This window comes from Ursus maritimus (assembly GCF_017311325.1).
Source record: "Ursus maritimus isolate PB19 chromosome X unlocalized genomic scaffold, ASM1731132v1 scaffold_X1, whole genome shotgun sequence".
NCBI classification, from domain to species: Eukaryota; Metazoa; Chordata; class Mammalia; order Carnivora; family Ursidae; genus Ursus; species Ursus maritimus.
Window position 1 is genome coordinate 90,418,194 of NW_024423319.1, and position 5,633 is coordinate 90,423,826.

Below are 5,633 nucleotides of genomic sequence, written 5' to 3' on the forward strand. Positions count from 1 at the left end.
CCCCCCCCCCCCCCCAGCTTGGAGTGCTCCCTCTCTGAACCTGCCACTGTGCTGGGAAGGAGCCCCGTAGCCACATGTAGAAGCCACGTGTAGGGGCTACGACCCCGGCCCCAGCCAATGGCCCGTGTGAACCCCCAGACATGAGGGGGGCCTTCAGCTGTGCTGGCCGACACGGGACGGAGCAGAGATGAGCTGTCTGCACTGTGCCTGCTGAAACCACAGATTGATGAGCAGAATAAATGTCGCTGTTTTAAACCATTAAGTTGTGGGTAATTTGTTACGAAGCTATAGATAACTGGAACTGGGGGCAAGACAGGTGGGAGAAGAAAATGTAACACTGGATGGTACTCTCTTCAATGAGGGTATATATATGTCACCACTGGGCGCGAGGAAGGAAGAGAAACTTTAACCCATGTGTGTCCGTGTGTGTGTGTGTGTGTGTGTGTGTGTGTGGCGGAGATGGGGCTGGAAATGGATATTTCCAGGCAGACACAATGGGGAGGAGAGGACTGTGCTGGGCAAAAGAAGAGCCAGTGCGAGGTCACGGCCCCGCCAGGTCACAGAGCTGCCAGGTCACAGAGCTGCCTGGTCACAGAGCTGCCGGGTCAGAGTTGCAGGTCACAGAGCTGCTGGGTCGCAGAAGTGCAAGGTCACAGAGCCACGAGATCACAGAGGAGCCAGGTCACGGCACCGCCGAGTCACAGAGCCACAGGGTCACAGAGGTGGGTGGCAGCCCAGGGCTGAAGCCTGGGAGGGCACGCTTGCGCCCGGCCCCTGCCGTCCAGGTTCCAGCTCTGGTTACGCATTATTTTCCCCTAATTGCATCCGAGGCTGGAGGATGCCAGCCAGGGAGGGCCTTAGATCCCATCAGGGAGCCATCTGCAAATCCCCGTGCAGGGGGTGGTGGCCCGAGGGCAGCTTTCCTGAGGGGAGCTAATCCCAGGCAGGCTCTGGAGCTCCTCAGGGGGGCCGGGTGGGGGTGGAGCGCCTCCCTCCCCTCCCCCGCCAGCCTGTCCTTCAGATTCGGGTCTGTCATCTGGATGGCGTCTGACTTGGGACCCCTAGTCCTTGAATGCTGGGGGCTGCCGATCTTGGCCCCCCACCTCACGTAGGAGGGTGACCCCTGCCTTTGCCTGATGGCTCGGGAGTCCGGGAGGGGGAGATGAAGCCGGGGTAGCTGGCTTTTGGGGAGCCACTCTGGGGACCTGGCTACTCTACCTGGCCGAGGCAAGCATAAGCCATTCCTAAAGCCCTCACCCTTCTGGGCCGGATGTCAGGCCCCCACAGCTCTCACCTGGCTTCTGTCAATCAAAGTCAAGTTGAATGAATTAACATGAAAGGGCCTGGAGGTCCTTAAAGGCCCATGCGAATCCAGCATTCTGCTCCTGCTAAGGGCCCCACACCCATCTCTCATTTACTTCCCTCCGGAAGGGGTTGACTGTCCCCAATTTAGTGGTAAGGAAACCCTGGCTTAGGGAGCCCAAGGTCACTCAGAGTGACACAGGTCTAGGCGACTCCAGGCTTCGCGCTCTCCACCACCCCCAATATTTTTGCAAAGACCGGCGAGATGCCGTTATTCCCCTCGTCTGGCCTGGTGTTCCAGGATGCAGACTCCAGAGCCAGGCCACGAGGGACAAATCACGCTCTTACACGTGTGACCTCGGGCAAGTTGCTCAGTGGCTCTGGGCCTGGCCGCCTCACCTGTAAGACGGGAGCAGGAGCGAGGAGTGGCACCTGCCTGGGAGCTGAGGCGGGGAGGGGGGAGCTGAGGCGGGGAGGGGTGTGCTACAGCGGGAGCTGGGCCTATGGGCCAGGGTCTCCCTCCCCGCGCCTCTGCCCGGTTACTGAGTGTAGCTGCCATTTGTCCGTCAGGGCTGGTGGCACCGTGGGTGGTCCCGAGGAGCTTGGCCTGCCTGTTTCTCTAGGATCTCCTTCCAGGAGCAGGTGGGGACTCACGCCCTCCACTCCGCCCCCTTTGGGAGGAGTTCTCTGTGTGCAGAATGACACGGAAAGGAATTCAGGCTGGCTCCTTCAGCCAAGGGGTCTTTGAAAACCAGGGAAGAGAAAGGACAGTGGGTGGGATGCGAGGGGACACAGTGTCTGTCCCTGGGAGCCAGGGCTCCTTGCCTCCCCTCCGCAGGCAGCCTGGGCCTGCCCTGGGCCCTGCGGCCTCCACCGGTTCCCAGAACCCCGACAAGTGTCTCCTTGTCTTCCCGGGACTCCTGGTTCTGGGCTCCTTGTCCTGTCCTGTTCCCCACAGCTCTGCACACAGCGTTTGGCAAGAGGGGCCCGGGCACCGGAGGGAGGCTCGCGGCAGGGTGCTGCATTCTAACGAGGCGGCGTCCCTCGGCGCCCCTCCCCACCCCTGGCCATTTGCTGTCTGCTCTTGGGCTCTGCTCCTCCTCAGACTTGCAGAAACTGGGCCTCTCTCTGAGGGGTGGTCTGAGGCCTGCCAGGGCCTCTCAGGACACTCCCCTCCGGCCGGCCCTGCCAGGGGAGGAGAGGCAGGCGGGGCTGAGCCACGCGCAGGGGTGGAGGAGGGCCCAAGCATCAGGGGTCCTGCGCCCACCTGGCTCCGTCCCAGGGCCTCACGTGGCTTCTCCCCAGCCCATGAGCACCCTGCTGTCTTCACTGTCCTGCTCTGTCCTCTTGCCCCGTCTGCCAGCCCCAGGCGTCTCAGGGCCTGGCCATGGGATGGGCCCAAGTGGAAATGGCTCCAGGTCAGGGTTGGCAAGGTATGGCCGAGCTCGGCACACAGGCAGGCCCTGTGTCTGCTGCTTACTGTTTGCTGTCTCTCCTGACAGTTCCGTCAAAGGGAGTTGACCAGCCAGCTCCTGCCCTACTTTCCCCTCCATGGCCCACAGCTCTCCCTGTCTTTCCTGGAGACTTCTAGAACTTCCAGATTGAAAGGAACCTGAGAGGTCATGCTGTCTAAACCCCTGCCTCCAGTTGCTTTGCTCAAATCTCATTTTGCCCTCTGCGGCCAAGGTTAAGCTCTCAAAACCAAACCTGGATCTCTCTAAAACTTTCAATGGCTCCATACTGCCCTCGGGAGAAAGTCTGAGCTCCTTAGCTGGGCTCCCAGAAGCTTGCTATGACGAGGCCCTGCAACTTCTCCAGCCTCATCCTGTGCCCTCCCCGCCCCCCCATCACCCCATGTTCCAGCCACCTGCAGCACCTGCCAGCTCCCTGGTGGGCTAGACTGTGGCCCTATCTTTTCCCTCCAGCTCCCTTTTCATCTCCCTTCTCTCCCCTGCATCCTTATTCACCGGGGGCCTCCTCCTCTATGAAGCCTTCCCTGATTACCCCTCCACGTACTCAACAGATGCCCTGCTTCCTCATGTTCCGTGGCGGGCTAAGTGGCCCTCCATCATGGCATCTAGAACACCGGGGACTGCCCTGGATTCTCCATCGCACTGCTTCTCTCACCAGGCCAGAAGCTCCTGGAGGGCAGGGGGCACGTCTTTGTTGATTTCATTTCCCTAGAACCTAACGTGGTATCTTAGATAAGATTTCTCTAGAAGCACGGGGAGTCACGTGCATGTGATTTATGGCGAGTGTGCTCTCAGGAGAGACCAGTGAGGGTGTGAGGAAGCAGGAACAGCAGAGGAGGGGGTAGGCAAGGATGTGGTTTCAGGGGGAGTGTGGCCCCAGCCTCATCCGGGAGGGGAGCTCCCAGTGTCAGTTGTGGCAGAGAGTGCGAGAGAGTCAGAAAGTGAGATCTCGAAAGAAAAGAGGGAGCAAGATGAATGAACGAGTGAGAGAGTAGGGGGAGGACAGAGAGAGGACTTGGGGGGGAGAGGGTGGGAAAGAGCAAAGTGGGGGGGAGAGGGAGAGAGAGAGAGCGAGGGCTCACTGGAGAGCAGGGCGGCTTGTGCTAACTAGCATGACCTAAGCCTCGAGGTCCCGGGGTCCCCGGCTGTCCCGGGCTCTCTGGGCAGAGCCAGGAGTCGTGGCCCAGGCCCACAGGGGTGAGGGACTGAGGAGGGCCTCCCCGGCAGGCTGCATGTGCCGTGCCCCTGACAAGCTTCCCGAGGAGCCCCAAGGGGGAGAGTGGGGCCTGGTAACCACCTCTCGCCGGCATCTCTGTACAGACGTGCATTCTCTAATCCCACAGCTCCTCGAGGAGGGGGCGGCCTTGTTAGTGTCTCCATGTCACCGCAGAGGAATCTGAGGCCCGGGAGACTTGACAGGGCTCCCAGGTGAGTCACTGAGGGAGAATTCCCCTGCCCGGATTCCCTTTCCTCCGGGAAGAGAGATGCGCTGAGGGGTGTGGCGTCCACCCCACCACGGTGTCTTCCTCCACAGCTCTTGTCCAGACGCAAAACCAGCAGGGCCACGAAGGGGGTGGGACAGTGGTGCCCTTGGCCTCCAGCCCTCAGGGGCCCTGCCCAGCTCCTGCTGGGGGCCGAGCCCTTCTTTCTACCTGCTCAGAATTGGTCAGAGGGGAGAGGGTGGGCACAGGGCCTGGTAGCTGGTGGGAGGGAGCAGCACCGGACTCTGGGGGACCCGTGTTCTAGTCTCAGCTCTGCCACCAAACCTCATATGACCTGGAGCACGATATTGAATTTCTGGGTGCCTCCAATTCCTAGACGGTAACAGGGATAATGCCTGTCTTCCCCAGCACTTGACCAGTTTGTTGTGAGGGCCCGTCCAGGTCAGACGGCCCGGTCACAGCATCTCACACAGTCTCTCAGAAGCCTCTCGGTGGCCCTAGGTAAGGCCTGTAGCCTAGTGTTGCTGCTGGAACAAACGACCACAGACTCCGGGGCGTAGAACAGCAGAAGTTTGTTCTCTTGCGGTTCCGGGGGCCAGAGGCCTGCAATTGGCCTCATTGGGCCGAAACGGAGGTGTCGGGAGGGCCCTGCTCCCTCTGGAGAATTGAGGGGAGAATCAGTTCTTTGCCTCTTCCAGCTTGTGGTGGCCACCGGCCTTCCTCGGCCCGGGGCCACATCATTCCAAACTTGAAGGACAGCAGCTGCAAATCTCGGTGGGCTTCGCCCTCACACGCCCCCCCCCTTCCTTGGATGCGTAGGCCAGGATCAGGCAAGTTACACAGCAACCCGAGGTCACAGCCAGGGACAGGGCCGCCGTTTGAACCCAGGCTTTGGAGACTCAAACCCGAGAGCTCTGCTGCATCTCACCCACCAGCTGCCTGAGCTGGGCCTGCCTTCCCGAGGCCTCCTCTGGGGAGCCATCTGGAGCTGGCCTGAGGCCACCCCGGCTTGTCTCCAGCCGGTGGAACGGGGACTCGGGGAGCAGGCTGGACTATGGTGTCTAAATAAAGGGCAGCCTCGGGATTAGAGCAGAAGTAGGGGAGGATGCTGGCTGCGGCTGACCTGCCCGACCGGGTGGCCTTGGTGGCCAGTCGTCCGAAGAATGGGGGTGGGCTGCCAGCTCCACCCTCCAGCCCTGAGCCGGCAGGGCAGGGCAATCCGGATCTTCAGGGCTGGGGTCAGCCCCGGGTCAATGCCGACATGAAAACCAGCCAAGTTGAGCAAGACCACCTACATATTTAAACAGATCTTTGAGAGCCAAGGGGCCATGTCGTCACTTGGGCATGGAGAGACAAGATGGGCCTCAGGCTGGGGATTAGGACCTTTTTTTTTTTTTTTTTTTTTTTTTTTTTTTTT